The sequence below is a fragment of the Megalopta genalis genome, chromosome 1 (genome assembly GCF_051020955.1).
Source record: "Megalopta genalis isolate 19385.01 chromosome 1, iyMegGena1_principal, whole genome shotgun sequence".
Lineage (NCBI taxonomy): Eukaryota > Metazoa > Arthropoda > Insecta > Hymenoptera > Halictidae > Megalopta > Megalopta genalis.
Window position 1 is genome coordinate 8267832 of NC_135013.1, and position 23060 is coordinate 8290891.

The 23060-nt window shown below is 40.6% G+C and overlaps 1 protein-coding gene across 1 annotated transcript in view; it reads left to right on the plus strand.

Moving 5' to 3' along the window:
• The first annotated feature begins 350 nt into the window (after positions 1-350).
• LOC117228601 (uncharacterized) overlaps positions 351-23060 on the plus strand; it is a 404255-nt gene continuing 381545 nt past the window's right edge. The window contains exon 1 of the mRNA XM_033484435.2: positions 351-1644. The gene's annotated coding sequence lies outside the window, so the exon portion shown is untranslated. The remainder of the gene's footprint in view (positions 1645-23060) is intronic.

The following is a 23060-nucleotide window of genomic DNA, read 5'->3' on the forward strand; positions in this document are numbered from 1 at the left end:
CCTAAAAGTTCAAGCCGAACAATGGCTTCGAGCTAGTTCGATCGACAGCGAACGAACCATTCCGCGGCTATGGTGCATGCATTAGCGGATCTCGGGAAAGTTCATGCTTGCGAATGGAAGGGCGAAGCATCGCATCGCATCGCATCGCATCGCGGAGTTACCGAAGGAGGTGAAAAAGAAGGGAAAAGATACAATGATGCTCGAAGAGCAAAGTCGTAGACCGCGGGGGAGGGACGAGAGGAGAATGTCCGGTGGCATGTGGGTAGCGGGGTGGGGGGGCCTGACGCGAGAAGAGAAGCACAAGCAACCAGTCGAAGGGGCAGGCGGCGGTCCGGGGTGGGGGAAAAAGGGCCTGATCTCAGCAGCCAGTCCGATTCCGAGCCTCTCGACTGCGTGTTGCCGTGTGCCATCGTACGATACAAGACACCCTTCTGGGTTTACAATAGTGCGGCGTATACACCTCGGGACTACCGAACTCCGTGGACTCCGGGGTGACCGGCGTGCTGTTCGGAGGACCGACAAGGGGCCCCGGAATCTCCTCCGTTGTTCGCGACATCGGAGAACGCGAGCCTAGCGAGCGCGCGCGCGCGCGCGGCGGGAGGGACAGGGGGGTCCAGGGGGGTCGCACAACATCGAACCGGTCGTGATTAAGAAGACGCGAACTAGTTCGACGATTTACGAGCTCGCGTGGACACATCGTCGGCTCTTCTCTCTTGCACCGTGGCCGAGATGACAGATCCCGCGGCGATGTTCGATGCTCCCGGCCGCGATGCGCGCGGGTCTTACGGTAACCTCGGCGTACGATCGTTGAACCGCGAACAGTTACCGAATACGATCGCGGAGCGGCTTGCTTGTCCGTCCGTTGTGAAACACGAGATTCGAGTCGCGTCGAGATAGAACGAGATAGAGGGGGGGAGAAGGGTAAAAAGACGGATCAAAGAGAAAAGGACGAAAAGGAGAGGCAGAGAAAGAGAGAGAGAGAGAGAGAGAGAGAGAGAGAAAAAGAGAGAAAGAGCGACCGCGAGAGAGAGAGCGAAAGAGAGAGAAAGGGGAATCGGTGGGGCAGAGAGTCGGGGCAGAAAGAGAGCTCGAGAGCGGCGGAGAGAAAGAAAGAGAAAGAGCGAGAAAGAGAGAGCGAGCCGAGTCGTTCGGCTTGACTCGAGTGCAGTGTACGGTGATGCCGCGAGGATGCCACCGTCGTCGGTCCTCTCGACACGATATAGGACGGCGCGACGGTACCCCGTGATCTGCCGGGGCCCCACGACGGCCACGACTCTGTGCCACGGCGTTCCGCCGATAGTCGCGCGGTGCGGTGCAAGTGCAAGTGCAGGTGCAGCTGTGAAGTGGTGTCAGTTCGGCGTACAGGGGGCCAACCGTGCTGGATATTGCGCGGTGATCTTTGGCCGGCGATGCTCGCTACGGGCTCCCATGCCCGTTGACTCGAGACCATCGTCGTCCTGTTCCCTGCCATCGGCCGTCCCAACCGTTCCCGCAGCATCCTCGAAACTGGACCGGAAGATCCGTACCCGGGCCGCGCATCGATCCCAGGATTTACGTGCAGTGTCTTCGAGTTCGAGCCTCCCGGGCCGCGGTGGCCCGCAGCGTGGCTTCACCATCGTCCCGGCCGCACAGAGAAAGCAACAGGTACGTACGGAGGAGTTAAAGCATTCTCGTTCTCCGTGTTTCGCCGCGGTTGTTGCACGTTGCGCGCGACCGCCTTGTGTGCAAGCGTTGCCCAGCGAGCGAGCGCGCATGCTCTCGATCGGCGAGATCTCGCCGCCGTCCTCGGGGCAATATACGGTGCTGCCCGCTTAGTGGTCGCGGGCCCGGGAACCCTTATCGCGGGCCCACTATCCGGGCAGACGCCGCGGAATCGCACGCTTTCTCGCTGCGATCCGCTCCGGTCCGCTCCGGTCCGCTACGGCTAGACTCTGAATGGGCCCGCAGCGAAGAAACGTGGACAGCTTATTTGGTAAGCCGAGGACTGGGCCGTTCGGAACGCGAAGCCGGCAGCACCGCTTTGCAGAGGTTCGCTGGGTAAAGGCCTAATTAGGGGATTGATGTGAAGAAAATCGGAATTCTCTTCTGGTATATGTTGTCGTTGTCGCAAACGATTCTACAAGCTATTATTAGGGTGTCCCATAAGTTCTTTCCTTTTTTCTGATGCGAAATGATTATCCCCTTAACCATCTATGGGCCCATGTAACTTTCAAGTCACAAGCTAATATATCCACATTTTACCAAATAGTTTTAGTTTTTTTCACAAGATGATGTATACGTCTTAATTATATAATGCCTCTGAAATAACCGATAACAATATTGACGACGGTTGGCTGCACCATCAACCTAAAATGTCAAAATAAATACCTTGCAAGTTGTCTGCAGATAGAAACCAAAGGGACCATCTTGTGCAATTGAGATTATTTGTGCTTTTGTCGGTGTTTATTAAATAAAAGAAAGCGTATATAATAGCTCTGGGTTCGTATATCAATAACAATTTATTTATTTGCTTTTCAATAATCATTTTGTTACTATTTTTATATGATACAGTTTTGTAACTTTCAGGTTACATTGGGAAATTGTGGTAGACTCGAGTGTATTTAGAATAATAGTTGTGCTTTCTTCTATTTTCAAATTTATATATCAAATATCCAAAATATGGATACAAAATCATATAAAAATAAAAGAAGAATTAGAATTAGACGCATTAGCGATAATAGATCCGAAGATTCCTTATTAGATTCTGAGTCCGATGAAGATCATCCAGTAGCATTTACCAGACGACGCATAAATATTATTGACAGTGACGATGAATTTAGTACCGAATTATCATCGGATGAGGAAAATTCAAGACCACAAAAAACTATTTGGCAACCAGTTCCAAATGCAACGTACATCTATATTTAACACTAAATTCAAACTGTTTTATGGAATTTCACGCTTAAGCATTTATGCACAGAAGTGGAAACATTGTAAGCCGTTGCTACTTCAAAGTTACAAATCGAATTAGTTGTAATCAAGTTGTTTAAACTATTAAATATATTTTTAATTAGCATATATAGGTTTATAAGAATAGATTTTCCGTTGCATAAATTTGTTTATATTTAAGAAAAAAATTCGGCCCATAGAGGGTTAACGTGCACGCTCGAGTTAACTCGAGCGCGCTAAACTGGCCGAACTGTGCACACTCGAGATAATTTGAGCGGCGTTGTACTTTATGTTGCTATCATTTTTCACACTCGAATGCAATCGAGAATTGAAAATAATAATGTGAAAGCAAAAAAAAAACAATCGTTTTATTGATATTTATCATTTACATGGGATTGTATAAGCTATAACACTTACTTATTCAAGTATAAAATATATTCTTTTTCTACTTATCACTTACGACTTATCTCTTCCTTGTGAGCCGCTTTCCGACAGCGTATTCATATTCAGATTCTAATTCGCTCATTTTTCAATATATATTTTACCAAAATATAATGTAAAATATAATAATAATAATAATAATAATAATAATAATAATAATAACAATAATAATAATAGTAATATTCTGAAAATTAGAATTGCAATAAAAATTTTGATTATTTTTGTATTTTTGTAATTTTCTTGCCAAGACAAATGAAATTCGTCTAAACGGTAAACTGCATGTAATTGTTACTGGCACGAAGAAAGATTGCAAGGTTTGTTCCAGTCGAAACGAACCAGAGGGAAGACATGAGACGACCTATTTCTGTGATACATGTCCGGATAAACCAAGAATGCATCTTGGTCAATGTTTTATAAACTGTCACACCGAACGAAACTACAAATCATAATTTTTGTAAAATTATATTCATAAAAGCGTGAATATAGATAGACTAACGAAATATGACGTTTTTGTAAGATAATTTTTATGTGAGATCACTTTATTGTACTTTATTATGACACTCGTCGTCCGCTAAGGGTTAATATTAGATTGGAAACTACGAAATCGCGTTTCGTTTCCATCTGGTTTCGGAGAGAAATCAAATAAAAATGGGATAGAAACGCGAAAGCAATTTTACGAAATGAGCAAGAATGAGTAAGAACCTTTAAAATTTATAAATAAAAATTATCGAGCGCACGTTACAATGAACACAGTCGCAGCTGAACAGAGACTAAACGAAAACGTCCGTTTCATAGTTTCCAATCTAATATTATTGTCTGAATATTAATATTTAATTGTAATAATAATAATAATAATAATAATAATTGTAATAATATTTGTTCGAATCTAAAAAGACTGTTAAACGTGTAACTGCTGCACGAGTCACAGAATTCAATTTTAGGTGTATCAAATGCATTAGGTTGTATAAGATTGGAATACTATGGGTTAGGAATATTATTTTGGATTTCGAGTTAAAATTGATGATGATACGTTTGGGTAGTCTTGGAGAGCCTGTGAATTAGTTAGCTTGAAAATGTTGATCGATGTAGCATTTGTTGGTTACAGGACACGTGTTTAATCATTCCAGAAAGAAAGCGACATTTTAAAAACGTCCATTTTAGATCTAAACGTTTTACGTCCTAAACTGGACGTCTTTGAGACGTCTTTGCAGTATATGGGATAGTACATATTTAGCTTCAAATTCATGCGAAACACACGATTTAGCTTCAAATTCATGCGAAATGCAAGTTTTAGCTTCAAATCCATGCGAAATACAAGATTTAGCTTCAAATCCGTGCGAAATGCACGATTTCACTTCAAATCCATGCGAAATACAAGATTTAGCTTAAAATTCATGCAAAATACAAGTTTTAGCTTCAAATTCATGAGAAACAAACGATATAGCTTCAAATCCATGCGAAATACACGATTTCACTCCAAATCCATGCGATATACACGATTTCATTTCAAAACTATGCGGAATACAAGATTTAGCTTAAAATTCATGCGAAATACAAGATTCAGCTTCAAATCCATCCGAAAAACAAGATTTAGCTTTAAATTCACGCGAAACACACAATTTAGCTTCAAATTCATGCGAAACACACAATTTAGCTTCAAATTCATGCGAAATGCAAGTTTTAGCTTCAAATTCATGAGAAACAAACGATATAGCTTCAAATCCATGCGAAATACAATATTTAGCTTCAAATCCATGCGAAATACACGATTTCACTTCAAATCCATGCGAAATACAAGATTCAGCTACAAATCTATGCGAAATACAAGCTTTACATTCAAATCCATGCGAAACTTACGATTTAGCTTCAGATTCATATGATTTATTCATTTATGTTTACATTCATTCTCTAATGTCTGAATTTTCTATTAACCACGCTCGTTTCAGCCTGTAATTAGTTCACTCTGAGATTACCCGAACTAAAGGTTCATTCTGAAATGCGCAACAGACACGATTATGTAGTCTAGCATTGCAACGAAGTATTCTATCACACAAACAAACCCCTATTCCTTCAATTGAGCCGTTTATTTTGAAAGTGGCATAAGACACTTTACCGTAATGAAAAGTGGTGATTTTATAATGTTTATACGAAATTATTTATACTGTGGAAAATATCAGTATCCTGAGATAACAAATACAAGTAAATCTTCTCGAAAGTTAGCATCCATATTTTTAAACGTGTTAAAACGCAAACCCTTAAATATTTCGACTTAAAAACAAAGTGACTTATGCCACTTTCAAAATAAACGGCTCAATTAATTCGTATGACCCAGATTCGTCTGCACACAGAGAATTCTGCTAGGATCACGAAATACAGCACCACTGGAAAGTCTAAAATAGTACAGCAATGTCTCCCTAACTGACGCTCAGATTGTGCAGAAAAATGGACAATTTGGGAAGAGGAGATACGATTATTCGAGCCCTGCAGCTCGTTTTTATAGTTGTTGACAATTCGTGATTATAAAAATAAACCGCAAGGTTCGAATAATTGTATCTCCTCTTCCTGAATTGTCCATTTTTGTGGGAAATCTAAGCGTCAATAAGGGAGAAATTACTGTACAATAATATTATTATTATTAGAGTACAATATCTCCCTAATTGACGCTCGGCTTGGGAAACAAAAATGGACAATTCGGGAAGAGGGGATACGATTATTCGAGCTTTGCAGCTCGTTTTTATAATCGTGGACAATTTATAACTATAAAAATAAACCGCAAGGCTCGAATTCGCAACGCTCCTCTTCCCAAATTGTCCATTTTTGTGGACAATCTGAGCGTCAATAAGGGAGACATTACTGTACAGTAATATTATTATTAGAGTACAATATCTCCCTAATTGACGCTCAGCTTGGGAAACAAAAATGGACAATTCGGGAAGAGGGGATACGATTATTCCAGTCTTGTGGCACATTTTTATAATTGTGGACAATTTATAACTATAAAAATAAACCGCAAGGCTCGAATAATCGTATCTCCTCTTCCTAAATTGTCCATTTTTGTGGACAATCTAAGCATCAATTAGAGAGACATTACTGTGAACATAGTAACATCTTACTTTGATGAAGTATGTGCCAGATGATAGAAAATTCCAGAGACGATGCACGACGATAGTAATTTTTACGTTGAAACGCTTGATCGTTTAGTAGCGTTTCGCATGAATTCTGACTAAAGTGTATGATTTTGATATTATACGCGTCGGATGAGGAACGTAAGACATCTTTCTCCAAATTACTATACTCGTCTTTCATCGCGGAAAAGCTCTCGGACTCTTCGGAGCGTTCGGATGCCTTCCGCAGGGTCGAGGCCATCTTCTTGCATCTGCTCCCTGTGCATACGAGTCTCGTTACTTTTCCGCAGCCTGGCTGCAAGAATGAGATGACCGTGCGAAATGCACGCAGGATTACGCGCAGAATCCGCGGGAAGTTTTTTTTCGTGAACTCTCAAGGCTGTGCCCTGAGAATCCTGAAAGATCGGGTCTCCTCGGAATAGAGTTGTTTCTGATGGCGGCTGCGAAGGGCGCAGAGAAGATACATAATCGGTTCTGGGCGAGTTTCGGTCGTTAGCGATACGCTTGTATCCCAATTAACCCTTTAGGGACACACCGGATTTATGGAAGATCAGAAATGCTAATGGAAGACCAATTTCTGTTGGAAACCGTCTGCCGCACGGATTGGAACTTTGTCTCACGGGGTGGTTTCAATTTTTACTGTTTAAATTTTTTTTATCGAGTTTTATGCGACACGGCAGCCGTATTAACCCTTTGCACTCGAGACTATTTTAACGCGAGAACGAAGACGTTCGTTTCAACCTTACAGTATTTAGGTTGAAACATTAGGCTTCGAATACATATGAAACAGAATTTAAATAAAAATGGTATAAGTTATTTATTTTATTATTTATTTTATTTATTTACTTATACTATAAGTTATTATATATTATATTATATATTATATATATTATTATTATATATTATTATATTATTATAATATATATATATATATATATATTTACTTATACTGTAAGTTACTACTTCTATTATTTGACAATGTATCAAAATTTTAATAACGTGAAAATTCTTTTGGAAATAATGTAGCAATTTTTAGCGTCACCTCAGAGTCGCCGCTCGAGTGCACAGGGTTAAGTATACAAAGCTTCAGATTTTTAGGATAAGCGTAAACAAAGTTTGGGTCCTACGAATCTGTGAACAGAAATGTTAAAGAATCCAATTTATTTAATAAATTATATTAACATTTAATATAATTAAATTATTTAATAATTAATTTGTTCATTTATCGTACTTCTTGTCGACTTATAAAGTGACTCATGTAGAAATTAGGATTTTTCTGACTCGATAGAACATAATTTCTTTATAATTATAAGAGGCATGACATTTCTCTTGAGTTTCAGTATATGTAATTCACACTTACAAGATACATAGGTACATTGGTGTTGAAGTGATATAAATGGGGTCTCGGTCTCAGGATTTAATCTGTAAAATTATTAGCAAAATTTGTGCTCTCTAATCTTCTCTGAAACTAGGTCCGTGTGTTAGGCTTTTTAACCAGTTAGCTGTGTTCGACGAGTATACTCGTCACGGAGAAATGGCAATATTTTGTGACACGACGAGTATACTCGTCGCGCGTAAGAAGCAGCGACCATTGGCTATTTAAATTGTAATTTTAAGGAAAACAAAAACATATTCTCGAATTTCAAGATGTTCAGAATATTTTGAGGCCGATCCTGCGCGAAGCTGTTTACATTGTTATAAAAATAAAATTAGAAAAGAATCACGGTATTGGTGTTCGACGTGCAAAGTGCCATTATATATTGTTCCTCGCTTCGCTAAATACCACTCTCTCTACAGCAGCAATTTGAATTTTTCTCTTTTATAAGTATTCGATTATCCTTGGGTTTTTCGTTTATTATGTATACGGTATACGTTAACGTCGAGCGAATGAGTAAATATTAGTAATAAAATTGTTAATTTTATCAAATAAAACCGTCTTTTCGATCCAATATTTTAACAGCGACACTTACATTGTGTTCGACGAGTATACTCGTCGTCGCTCGATTCTCGCGACACATATAGGTGCGCGCTCTGAAACGGAGGCGCCATAGCTAACTGGTTAAAGCTCCCAAATCCAACACATTGTTCGTTTTAGACGATTCTGGGCCGAGATGAGGGAGAGGTATCTATTACCGAACACTTCGCAGGGTGCGTAAGATAATATGAACAAAAAATAATACGAATAAAATGGTAAAGTACCTATCACGGAACACTGTGTTCCTATCATGTACCAGTGTTCCATAAATCCGGTCAATGAAGAGATCGAAGTGCACAATATGGAACAGTATGTTCTCGTTTAGAAACATCCGTATTCGAATAAACATATTTTTTTCACGCGTGACCGTTACATAACAGTACTTGGTGCAAGTGAATTTATAAAGAACAATGTGCAAAAATGTGGATAGAATTTTTACATTCATTTTCATCTGCTCCATCTATATTTTATTGTATTATTTATGCTACCGTTTCAAGAAATGGATAATTGAGCGATGCTTCAATAATATGCACGTACTTCGACTTTACGGCGCTTCTAAATACAAGCTCATAAAATTCAATGCAACCTGCGCGTGCAGTATAATTTTAACAAACATATGTCGACAGCATTTGGACACCTGGGTAAACAAAACAGTCGAGCGGCAAGCGCGCTCGTCACTGAACGCCTAGTATCCAATTTCAAAACAAACCATGGTTTCTCAGACGTTCGCGATGAACTGGCAAACGAATGCTTCCAACAGAAGTCGATCGATATTCACGCCTCTACGTATTAGAATATACAAATATAAATTACGCCGATCAACACGATGTTTCAAATGTTAACCCTTTGCGCCCGAGTGGTGAAACTCCGAGGCACCACTAAAAGATGTTTATATCACATTCCAAAATAACTCTTACATCAAGAAAAGTATTAACTGTTGTATAAGTCGCAAGACTCAATTTCACACGCATAAAATGCGCTCTCTCATATAAAATAGAGATAGCGTGGGTCAGAAAAATCATTTTGGATTTACAGTTAAAATGGCTTCGAGTGCAAAGGGTTAATCCTCGGAGAGCGGATCATTTTCACATTCAATTACGCAACGACGATTCTCAACTTTATTCATCAATTTTTCCAAACGTATTTTCGAAGATATTTCATGTAGAGTTATCAGTCATTCTGCAGTTCTCAATGTGTCATTTACCGAATTAAATTGGCGAAAGTTGATTAATTAGGTGACGATTTAAATCCATTAGAGATTAAAATGACCCGGTACAAGGATTAATACATATTTTTGACTCGATAATACTCTAGCTGGTGTCTAAACGAATTCAACGACTTACTATGCTATAAACATTCACCCTGTGTCGGCAAATAGCCGCCCAAGTCTTCTTACCGTTTTTTTTTTATTAATTTATTAACACTGTATCGTCCGGTGGCACCACGCTGGTGCCATGCAAAAACTATCTGTTGTATGCCGGTGGTACGACTTTGGTGCCATTTTAAAAAACTGAAATAACATTTGAACTATATTTCTTGGGTATTAAAAGGTAGCAAACTAACTATAGCATTGTGCTTATTTAACTAAGAATTAAGTACGAAAATTCTCGAACGACTTATCTTAATTTTTGCCATCTTCGAAATTTTTTTTTAAATCTAAAATTTCCAAGCTATTATGCCGGCGTCAAACAGAAGAATCATATCTGAGATCTGCGGACGGCATAGTGTTAATTATTAATATAAATTTTCTTATATCTTATAATAATGTAATTATAATATTATATTACTATATATTACTATAGTATATAGTATATATATAATAGTAATTGTAATAATAGTAATAATAATAACAACAATAGTAACAATAATAGTAATAATAATAATAACAATAGTAACAATAATAGTAATAATAATAATAGTAATAATAATGGAATAACGATGAGAATGGAAATGTGAACAACAGGATTATATATATAAATAATCTTATAATAATATAATTATATCTTATAACTTATATATATATAATTATATACTATATATATAAGTTATAAGATATAATTTTTTATTATTTTATATAAATATAATAATATAATATTATATTTATATAAAATAATCTTATAATAATATAATTATATCTTATAACATTTTTATTTTATATCCAATACCCGCCGTCCACAGCGGCGCAATACCCGTCGAGCGGCCTCGTCCGCAAAGGGTTAAACCTTGAAACAACCCTAAAATAATTTTGGTCGCCGGAAAGCGTATTCACGGACCACTGTGCAGGGTTGCCGGTGGAACTAGCCGCCGTCGGGCGAGTTCCGCGCGCATAACAATATCCGTAATCTTAATCCACCGAGTTTATTTGAGGTTGTTGCATGAACGGAGAACCTGTCTCCGGGATCGACACGGATCGGCTTCTTCGCCTAGCGGATCTGTTTACGACATACCGGCTGTGTTATTAACTCGGGACAAACGTTCGACCGAATTCGATTGACTCCCAAACGTACGGACGCAAGAAGGAGGCAGGTAAACGAGGACGTAAATCCTCGTTAATGGCCCGGCCGGCTGAAAGTCGCGGGACGATCAAAGGTGACTACGTCGTTTCATAAAGTTCGTTCCACATGGGCTTAACCCCTTATGGTGCAACGGGTACCTCGGGTTATAATGTTGTAAAAACAGCGCCGTGAATTCGACACCGGTAACGGCACATCGGGGCTGCGGGAATTGTCTATGTCACGTTCGCAACGGGCATCGCGCATGCGCCCGTCGATCTCTCTCACTTTGCATGAAAATAGCCGAATTGGTTTCACACACGCGACATAGTCGACGGAGTCCGTAACTATTGTTGCGAAGAAAAGATGTATCGCATTTAATAAAACGTTTGACGGACGAACGTGAACACGATGTCTTGCTTTGTCTATACTAATCGTGAATGTTCTTTGAAAATGGTAATTTACAGGAAACAGCGAAACGACCATTTTCGAGGGACTTGACAAGTGCATAGGTTATGTCGAGGTGCAGCGGTGCGTTATCAAACTTGACAGTCTGCGTTCGGCTGATATTTACTGCATTAACCAGTTAGCTGTGGCGCCTCTAAACGAGAACATACTGTTCCATATTGTGCTCTAAAGTCGTAAAGTCGAAGTACGTACATATGAAGCATCGCTCAATTGTCCATTTCTTGAAACGGTAGCATGAATAATACAATAAAATATAGATGGAGCAGATGAAAATGAATGTAAAAATTCTATCCACATTTTTGCGCATTGTTCTTTATAAATTCACTTGCACCAAGTACTGTTATGTAACGGTCACGCGTGAAAAAAATATGTTTATTCGAATAGGGATGTTTCTAAACGAGAACATACTGTTCCATATTGTGCACTTCGATCTCTTCATTGACCGGATTTATGGAACACTGGTACATGGTAGGAACACAGTGTTCCGTAATAGGTACTTTACCATTTTATTCGTATTATTTTTTGTTCATATCATCTTATGCACCCTGCGAAGTGTTCGGTAATAGATACCTCTCCCTCATCTCGGCCCAGAATCGTCTAAAACGAACAATGTGTTGGATTTTGGGAGCTTTAACCAGTTAGCTGTGGTGCCTCCGTTTCAGAGCGCGTACCTATATGTGTCGCGAGAATCGAGCGACGACGAGTATACTCGTCGAGCACAATGTAAGTGTCGCTATTAAAATATTAGATCGAAAAGACGGTTTTATTTGATAAAATTAACAATTTTATTACTAATATTTACTTATTCGCTCGACGTTAACGTATACCGTATACATAATAAACGAAAAACCCAGGGATAATCGAATACTTATAAAAGTGAAAAATTCAAATTGCTGCTGTAGAGAGAGTGGTATGTCAAGGTTATGTCAAGGTTATAACAATGTAAACAGCTTCGTGCAGGATCGGCCTCGAAATATTCTGAACATCTTGAAATTCGAGAATATGTTTTTGTTTTCCTTAAAATTACAATTTAAATAGCCAACGGTCGCCACTTCTTACGCGCGACGAGTATACTCGTCGCGTCACAAAATATTGCCATTTCTCCGTGACGAGTATACTCGTCGAACACAGCTAACTGGTTAAAGGGTTCTCGGTTCGCAGCAAAACAAACGTTCTCAATACATAAAACTTAAGAGATCGAATTTTAGGCATGGGGGCGCTGCTTGGCCGAACGAACCACTGCGCCCTGGACCACCTACTCTTTTCGGGGAATGTTAATTGGCCGTTTCACGAATTATAAAGCTCAACGCAGGTCGGCGAACAGTCAGTGGCCGCTCGCTATCGCTACCATTAACATACCTGGGCTCCCCGGGCTGTCGTCGCCGTCGCTAGCGTCGCGCAACACTAACGACGCAAAAAGATACTAATTACCAGCGCGAACCTGGTCTCTTGCGCGTGTATAGCCCACTTTCCTTATTTCCCGCGTTTCGTCCCGTTCCGCTTCGTTTCGGCCGGCAATTACGGCAACTTAGACTAATTATTGTCGTTCGTTCTTGGGTCCCCGCCGTTTGGAATCGCTCGGCAACCCGCGGGCACCCCGTGCAATATTATTGTATATGGGATGATCGTAATCGTACCGACAGAGTAAGTGAGTAAATTGGATTTGGCGAGCGGGGCCGGAGCCTCGGCCACTTCTTCCGGCTGGCCGTACCCTCGCTTATGTTTGCAACAGTGGTCTTCGTTACACTTTATCGCGCCGGTTTCTCGCAACACGCAGCGAAATTACATACCTCCGTACCATTCCGATTACTTTACGGCCGCACTTCGAGGTCTACTACTGTGCGAAAAAACAGCCGATTCCAATTTGCTCCTCTCCGCGAGGAGAGTTCGTTACTGCGGCCGATACCGAGCAAAACGAACTGCACCGATCGATAACATCTCAGAATTTCAGCGGCGCGGTGGTTCGCCGTCTAAGCTGCGAGGTCCGATCTAGAAATCAATATTCCCGCGTTGATTAGCATCGTGTGCCACGGCGTTTCTTCGAGTCGCGGTGTTTTATGGTTGCAGCTAGGATGCTGGATCTTCGTGCAAATTCATACTATTGTATGTTGTGTTTTGTAATAGTGACGAGTTTATGGAAACTATGGAAGAAAAAGGTCGAAACTAGTGCAATCGATCCTATTGGCAATTGGGACATTTTTTGTTTCGAGTAAAACGCTGCTCTCTCTCGCGCTCTTTCGCGCGCTCTGTCTCTATCGCGCTCTCTCTCTCTCTCTCTCTCGCGTTCTTTCGCGCGCTCTGTCTCTCTCACGCGCTCTCTCGCTCTCTCTCTCTCGCGCATTCTCCCTCGCTTTCTTTTTCTCTCTCTCTCTCCCTCGCTCTCTCTCTCTCTCGCTCACTCTCGCTCTCTCCCTCGCTCTCTCTCTCTCGCTCTCTCTCTCGCTCTCTCCCTCGCTCTCTCTCGCTCTCTCTCGCTCTCCCTCTCTCTCTCTCTCTCTCTCTCTCTCTCTTTCTCTCCCTTGCTCTCTCACTCTCTCTCGCTCTCTCTCTTTCTCTCCCTTGCTCTCTCTCGCTCTCTCTCTCTCGCGCGTTCTCCCTTTCTTTCTTTTTTTTTCTCTCTCTCTCTCTCTCGCACTCTCTCTCTCGCGTGCTCTCTCTCTCTCTCTTACTCTCTTACTCTCTCTCTCTCTCTCTCTCTCTCTCTCTTACTCTCTTTCTCTCTTATACGCCAATAATTTCTGGTCCAGAAACTAGTCCAGATCGATCCTATTGGCAATTGGGACATTTTTCGTTTCGAGTAGAAACGCTGTGAAATACATTTCAATATAATATTGATTTTATTTTAAAGAACGAACGATGCGGGCCTAATATAAACGGCCAGACCACACCAATAATTTCTCATTTTAACCCTCTATGGGTCCATGTAACTTTCAAGTCACAAGCTAATATATCCACATTTTACCAAATAGTATTAGCTTTTTTCACAAGATGATGTATACGTCTTAATTATATAATGCCTCTGAAATAACCGATAACAATATTGACGACGGTTGGCTGCACCATCAACCTAAAATGTCAAAATAAATACCTTGCAAGTTGTCTGCAGATAGAAACCAAACGGACCATCTTGTGCAATTGAGATTATTTGTGCTAATAGCTCTGGGTTCGTATATCAATAACAATTTATTTATTTGCTTTTCAATAATCATTTTGTTACTATTTTTATATGATACAGTTTTGTAACTTTCAGGTTACATTGGGAAATTGTGGTAGACTCGAGTGTATTTAGAATAACAGTTGTGCTTTCTTCTATTTTCAAATTTATATATCAAATATCCAAAATATGGATACAAAATCATATAAAAATAAAAGAGGAATTAGAATTAGACGCATTAGCGATAATAGATCCGAAGATTCCTTATTAGATTCTGAGTCCGATGAAGATCATCCAGTAGCATTTACCAGACGATGCATAAATATTATTGAAAATGACGATGAATTTAGTACCGAATTATCATCGGATGAGGAAAATTCAAGACCACAAAAAACTATTTGGCAACCAGTTCCAAATGCAACGTACATCTATATTTAACGCCAAATTCAAACTGTTTTATGGAATTTCACGCCTAAGCATTTATGCACAGAAGTGGAAACATTGTAAGCCGTTGTTACTTCAAAGTTACAAATCGAATTAGTTGTAATCAAGTTGTTTAAACTATTAAATATATTTTTAATTAGCATATATAGGTTTATAATAATAGATTTTCCATTGCATAAATTTGTGTATATTTAAGAAAAAGATTCGGCCCATAGAGGGTTAAGGAGGAAACAGCCGACGGAATTAGATAGTTTTTCGAACGAGACCACAATTACGCACCTCTGATTATCAGCTTCCGGCAATTAAGAGTGTTTTAAGCCATAGCGTTCGAATATCTTTTCTCGGAATGTGTAACGAGGCAGGCTGGTTAATTACCGTACTTTTTGTTTCATGAAATCGCTACTGGCGCAATATCACGCCAGTCTCTATGTAAATACGGCAGTTATGTCAAACGTTTGCCATTCCACGTTTCACTGGAAGCGTTGCTGCTTCGTAAACACATACATAAATAGACGTCGCCGAGTCGACGATCTTGGGGAAATTCACCGGGTTCGAACGAACGAGGGAGGGGGCAGCACGCAGTACGAGGCAAGATCGCGTCGACAAAAGAGCGACACAGGTAACCTCGCGGTCAGGACGATCAGGCGAGCATGATCGTCTCTACCTGGTTCCATGCTGCGAAATTCGGCGGGCATGCGAATTTCTACGGTCGGAGGAGGTGGTTCGTGTGAGCTACCGTCGCTCAAGAAGGGATCTGTGCGACGAGCTGCATATTCCTGGCTGCAACGATAAATGTGCACGTCCTGATAAAGGCTAACTACAGTAATGTCTCTCTAATTGACGCTCGGATTGGGCACAAAATTGGACAATTTGGGAAGGTGTGATACGATTATTCGAGCCTTGGAACTCATTTTTATAGTTACCGATCGTCAACAATTATAAAAACTAGATGCAACGCTCGGGTAATCGTATCTCCTCTTCCTAAATTGTCCATTTTTGTGCACAATCTGAGAGCGTCAATTAGGGAGACATTACTGTAACTGCAACTTGAAGCAATAAAAAGATTGAAAGCCCATATTACTGCGATATGTATTATTTGCAACGAATTTACGTTGTTAAAGAAAGGATGATATCTCCAAGTGACTTCCGTCTTTTGCAATAGCAGCAGACAATTTTTATTTCGCACAAAGATCCGCAGTCTACCGATGACGAAGCGATGCGCGCGAATTTTCGTAAGCGAAAATGTCCGAATAGCGTGGAAAACGCTGCGTTGCGGGCCTGGTACAGTAATGTCTCTCCAATTGACGCTCAGATTGTCCACGAAAGTGGACAATTTGGGAAGAGGAGATACGATTATTCGAGCCTTGCGGTGCGTTTTTATAGTTTCGAATTGTCAACAACTATAAGAACGAGACGCGAGGTTCGAATAATCGTATCCCCTCTTCCCAAATTGTCCATTTTTGTGTGCAATTTCAGTGTCAATTAGGAAGAATTTACTGTACTTGGAATAATTCGAAACTATAAAAACGAACCGCAAGGCTGGAACAATCGCGTCTCCTCTTCCCAAATTATCCATTTTTGATTCCAAGCCGGACGTCAATTAGGAAGAATTTGCTGTATAGTAATGTCTCTCTAATTGACGCTCAGATTTTCCATAAAAGTGGACAATTTGGAAAAAGGAGATACGATTATTCGAGCCTTCCACTTTGTTTTTATAGTTACGAATTGTCAACAATTATAAGAACGAGCCGCAAAGCTCGAATAATCGTATCTCCTCTTCCGAAATTGTCCATTTTTGTGCACAATCTGAGCGTCAGTCAGGGAGACATTACTGTAATTGGAACTTCTCATCTGAAAGTCTCATTTAAGAGCGTAGAATCATGCCGGAAAAATCGAAACTTCGAGGCAGTCAACTTAATCAGTAAATAAGTATAAGAATATAAGACTAAGTATAATAAATCAAAATAATAGAAAATTCCGAACGGTGTAAAAACCAGAAATATCACAATCGATACGGTTACGAAATGCTAGTGGTTATAGTTTGGAGAGTAGAGTTCTCCAGACTTAAACATTATTGAAAATGTCAAGATTGTAAATTTGTCAAGACTGTTTTATACGAAAATGCGAGACGATGTAATAGCTTCAACGAATTGAAGAAAGGAACCTTAAAATCGTAATTGGGACCATTTATTCTAAAATAAATTATTATTTATGCTACATATAATACAAGTGGCAGTCAACTTAATCAGTAAATAAAAATAGGACTAAGTATAATAAATCAAAATAATAGAAAATTCCGAACGGTGTAAGAACCACAAATGTCACAGTCGATACGGTTACGAAATGCTAGTGATAGTAGTTTGGAGAGTAGAATTCTCCAGACTTAGACATTATTGAAAATGTCAAGATTGTCAATTTGTCAAGACTGTTTTATATGAAAATACGAGACGATGTAATAGCTTCAATGAATTGAAGAAAGGAACCATAAAATCGTAATTGGGACCATTTATTCTAAAATAAATTATTATTTATGCTAAATATAATACAAGTATAAAGAAGGTACAACAAAGTATTAATCTGATATTTTACATCGCGTTTCTTCGAAACAAACAGCGATTTCTCCGTTTACGGTCGTAGAATGTACGACGCGAACGATTCTTACACCGAAAGCTATACAATTTTGTAGGAAAATGTGTCGCGCGTCTTACACTGATTGCCGAGCCATTGTAAAAAAGCAACGTGAACCGTGCGATGGCTCGCAGCGGAAGGAACAAGAGACCTCTGGGAATGTCGATTCACGCCGGTGAATGTCGGTCATCATGGTAACAAGGTTATTGTGCACGATTTAACATTGTGGTAATTAGAAACTGTTGGAACGACGTAAAGACCGCCACCGATTAGGTGTCGGCTACACAGAAGAGGCTCCCGATGAAAATCACTCTCGAGATCTTACACGCCGATAGTGTCGGAGAAATTTCTGGACGCGGAGGCTCGGGCTTCTTCGCATCGACGGTCTAATTCGAGGAGCACCGTGAAACAGCCGATAGGCTCGCGATGTACCGCTAGCTAGCTAAGGCTCCTCTGTGCCTCCCGCATCGTTCGCATTGTGATAAGTCACGCGGATGTGGAATACCGGCGCGGAACGGATATCGACGCTTTACCATCTGAAACGTTTCGTTTTTTGCGGCAACGTGATTGCGCTTCCATAGCCAATGCGAATTTCCTCGAGCGTGTTTTTCAGAGATGAGATACAAAAGTGTAATCATAATCATTAGACTGGCCAAGGGGATATTGCAGTTTTCGTTTCGAGAACGTACATTTTCTTTTTTTTTTTTTAGAGAGAGAGAAACGGGCTTCTTTCGCGGCTAATCGGAACTTTATCCGGGCGGCTTTGAAAGATGAAATGCAAGAACTTGATCGAGATCATTAGGCTCGTCGATATCGTAGTTTTTGTGTACAGCGTTCAGCTGTTTCTACTGTGTTTATGAAAGATGGATTATGCAAGGGGATGGATTATGCACTGGGTTGTCGGTTTCCATGGAATATAATGATTGTCCTCGTTGATTTTAAGACACGGAAGTCGCATAGAAAATTCGTTCTTCGCGAACGTAATTTAACCCTTTGCACTCCGCTGTCCCCTCTTGTGGGACATCGTAATTCTAGCATATTACTCGGATGTCCCCTCTCGTGGGACATTAAAGTTTATTAGTGATTACGGGGAATTGAGTTATTTCAGCGTAACTTTTTCAGACACGCATGTTTCCCTGAAGTTTTCTCTTGAAATGGCACAAGAAATCGAATCAAAATATAGTAAAATTACTAAGATATATACAAGAAATGTCAGCGGGTTTCGACGAGAACGTGAGAGGCGTGCTCACGACGGTCCGAGCACTTCAAAGGCGCCATTTGAAAAGAGCGATAAGGCAAGTTTGTAGAAGAAAGTTCGGTATGCGAACATAGCACGCGCTGTATAGTGAAATTTATAATCATAAAATCTGGAGGAAAAGATTTTCAAAGCTGAACTCAGTCTGGTTTGAAGCGTCGAGCGGTATAGATAGATCTAACGAGTGAGAAAATCGGAAAAGTGATTCTTCTCTTGGTAAATAAATTGTTTGGTAAAAGTTTTTTTGGTAAATATCATCTTGCGAGTTAGTAATAACAATTAGAAATTTTCAACCTATGTATTTATTCATATTTTTTATTAGAACAATGGCAGAACGTTCGAACACGAATGAGTCTCATGACACAAGTAGTAGCGAAGATGAGCTCCAGATAGACGTTTATACAGATATGTTAGAAAGACTAACTGTAGAAGGTTTTCTTCTACAGTTAGTCTATCGTTTTGATAGCAGTGATAGCGATATCGTCCAAGCAACAAGGCGACGAGAGAAAGAGTTCGCATAGATAGCGATTACAACAACAAAACAAAATTATAAAACAAACAATAACAAAATTATAAAAATAAAATATTGATTCTTCTGCAAATTTCTCCATTTCAGCCAAATTCATATAAGTCCAATATCATTATAATATGTTAGTTAGTTCCAAAACCATACTAAATAATACGAGAGTTTGTAAATGCTCGTTTCTGCCGAAAAGTGGCGCTGAGTAGCTGGTAGTCAACGTCCAGAACGGTTCGGAGTGCTAAGGGTTAAATATGTAAAACCTGGAATAGAGAACGGCTCTCGAAACATCCCGAGATTTTTATATCGTCGCGTTCGCGAGACAGTTTATTTCGTTACCGTATAAGTTTTGTTTGCGCAAACTTGCAATCTGCGGGGCAATTTCGCAAAATGTGCAGCGCATAACCGGTTGGCAGCCGAGTACACGTGTCGGCAGATAGAGAGCGTATGTGTGTCGAAGAGACGAACGTTTTGAGAGTGTTAAACAGTTTTTCAGCTTTCTTGAAGAACTCTTCTAAAAATTCATCTACCGAAAATCCTCGGTGAAACAATAATTTTCTTATAAATAATGTTTCTTTGTACGACTGAATATACGACTGAATTCATAATAATACTATACTGAGATTGCTTTCAATATAAATAAGAAAAAGCTACTTTGTATTCATTATTTGTATTTATCCTTATTTGTAAAATCCTCGGTAAACCAATAATTTTCTTATAAATATTGTTTCTTTGTACTCAAATGTACGACTGAATTTATAATAATACAATACTGAGATTGCTTTCAATATAAATAAGAAAAAGCTACTTTGTATTTATTATTTATATTTATTCTTATTTCTAAACTTCTCGGTGAACTAATAATTTTCTTATGAATATTGTTTCTTTGTACTCAAATATACGACTGAATTTATAATAATACTATACTGAAATTGCTTTCAATATAAACAAAAAGAAGTCCACTTTCTATTTATTATTTCTATTTATCCTTATTTGTAATACCCTCGGTGAACTAATAATTTTTTTATAAATATTGTGTCTTTGTACTCAAATATACGACTGAATTTATAATAATATCATACTGAGATTGCTTTTAATATAAATAAAAAAAAGTCCACTTTCTATTTATTATTTCTATTTATCTATATTGTCTTTGTCACAAACAGAACGGAAGTTATCGAATTTCGTCAGTCACATTCCTCCATCGACAAATTTTACACAATTTCGAAATCATAGAAGAACATACCCGAACGTTACTTTTATACCGAAAACAATTTTTTTAACGAGTACATGCAATTAACCTTCCTGATTACTCGATCCACGGACGAAATCGGACGAAGCGAATCGGCGCTCGCCGTGTTAAAAAAAGGCGGGGGGGAAAAGAAAAAAGAAGCGATTTGGTCGCGATTCGATCTGGTCGCTTCCAAAAAGGAGTGGTCAATTAAGCCCGGCCGTTTTCGATCGTTTTCGCGGTCGGTGGAAGGGTTAAGCGTTTTTACGTCCTTCACGATGTCGCAGCGCGTGACGGTCGCGAGACCATGAACGACCTTGTAGTTCCTGTCAGGGTCTTTCATAAAACTGCGGAGCGCCTCGCCGCGCCGCTCCGCGCCGCGGCGATCCGAGCCGTCTCATTTCGCTGCTGGATCGAGTAACGAAGTCGTGCGGTCGAACGGTCCTCGATCGTTTCTCGATCCTTCCCGCGTTCCATTTCTCTTTCCGTCTCTCGTCGTCTCGTGATCCGTGCACGCCCACGCAAACCGGGGCGACCACGATCGACATTGGTCATCCGGAACCCGCCGCGGAAACTTTCTCCTCTCGCGGATTCTAATCCGACGAATCTCGCTCTCGATCGATTCCACCTAATCCCGGCTCGCAATTTTCAATTTCGCTTGACGATCCGTGACACCGCGTGGCCGTTTCGCCGGTCGACGAAAAGAAAAAGCCGATCGGCGCGTTTCGTTAAACGGCCGGCTAACTTATCGACCTGGTTCCGCCGCGCCTCTTTTTGCTCGGTTTCCACGGGCGCACAGCTGCGCCATTATTTTTGATCGCATCTCTCTCGAAGGGGAAATATTTATAATGCCGTCGCCGTGTTGCCGCCGCGCCTAAAAAACAAACGGAACGAGTCCCGGGACGTTTTTCTTCTTTTTTTTCCAACGGGCAAGGATACGGCCGGAGACGTATGACGAACCGTTTTCTCCTCTCTGCCTCACTCTCTCGCTCTCTCTTTTTCTCTCTTTTGCTACTCTCGTCCCTTCTGTCTCGCTCTCTGTCCTTCCTCGAAGGATTTTCTTTGTAATAAAATTTCAGGAAGGTGTAATTATCCGGTGTCGGTTAATCGACGCCGGCCGAGGGCTCTCGCGGGACACCGCTTACCCGTTAATTACCGGCTTCCCATTATTGATTCGAGAAGGGTGTAATCGCTCGTGTTCCAGCCTATTAGATGGCGCCTTTAATTAATTATTTTCGCGGCGAGGCTTGTTGTGTTGTTGCCCGGTTAACGGGAAGAGGCGGCTTCGGTGGCAACGCGGGAAAACGAGCGGGACAGGTGCGAGACGAAGAGGACCGGCTCCTGAATTTGACCAAGATTGATGACGGGGCCGCCGATCGCGTAAAATTTGTCTACCGTCAAAGGGAACAGCGCCGCGGGAGCACGCGCTCCTACTCTTTTTTGCTTTTTCTTTCTTTCCATCTTTCTCTCTTACCCTCTTTCTCTCTTTCTCTCTTTTTCTCCTTTTCTCTCACTCTTTCTCTCTTCCTCTCTTCCTCTCTTTCTCTATTCCTCTCTTCCTCTCTTTCTCTCTTTCTCTCTTATTCTTTTTCTCTCTTTCTCTCTTATTCTCTTTCTCTCTTTCTCACTTATTCTCTCTGTCTCTCTCTCGCTCACTTTCTCTCGCGTGCTCTCTCTCTCTCTCTCTCTTTCGCGCTCTCCTCGCGCTCTGTCCCTCGCGCTTTCTCTCTCTCGCTCTATCTCTAGCGCTCTCTCTCTCTCGCGCTCTGTTCCTCGCACTCTCTCTCTCTCTCTCTCTTACTCTCATTCTTTCTTACTCTCTTTCTCTCTTACTCTTTCTTACTCTCTCTCTCTCTCTCTCTTACTCTCATTCTTTCTTACTCTCTTTCTCTCTTACTCTTTCTTACTCTCTCTCTCTCTCTTTCTCTCTTACTCTCATTCTTTTTTACTTTCTTTTTCTCTTACTCTCTCTTTCTCTCTCTCTCTCTTACTCTCATTATTTCTTACTCTCTTTCTCTCTTACTCTCTCTCTCTCTCTCTCTCTCTCTCTTACTCTCAGTCTTTCTTACTCTCTCTCTCTTACTCTCAGTCTTTCTTACTCCCCCCCCCCCTCTCTCTCTTTCTCTCTTACTCTCAGTCTTTCTTACTCTCTCTCTCTTACTCTCAGTCTTTCTTACTCTCTTACTCTCTCTCTCTCTCTATGTCCCTTTTTCCCCATTTTTCCTTCCTCTTTTCCTTCCTCTCCGTCCCCGTGCACACGTTAGTTTGAACCGCCGCCGTAATAAACGAATCATTTGTCTGATTTAATAACGCCCCGGTGGGCCCGGCCAGCGCGGGAATGTTACTTTACGATAATTATCGTAGTTTATGGTGATCGCCGGCATTATCTTGGCCCTATA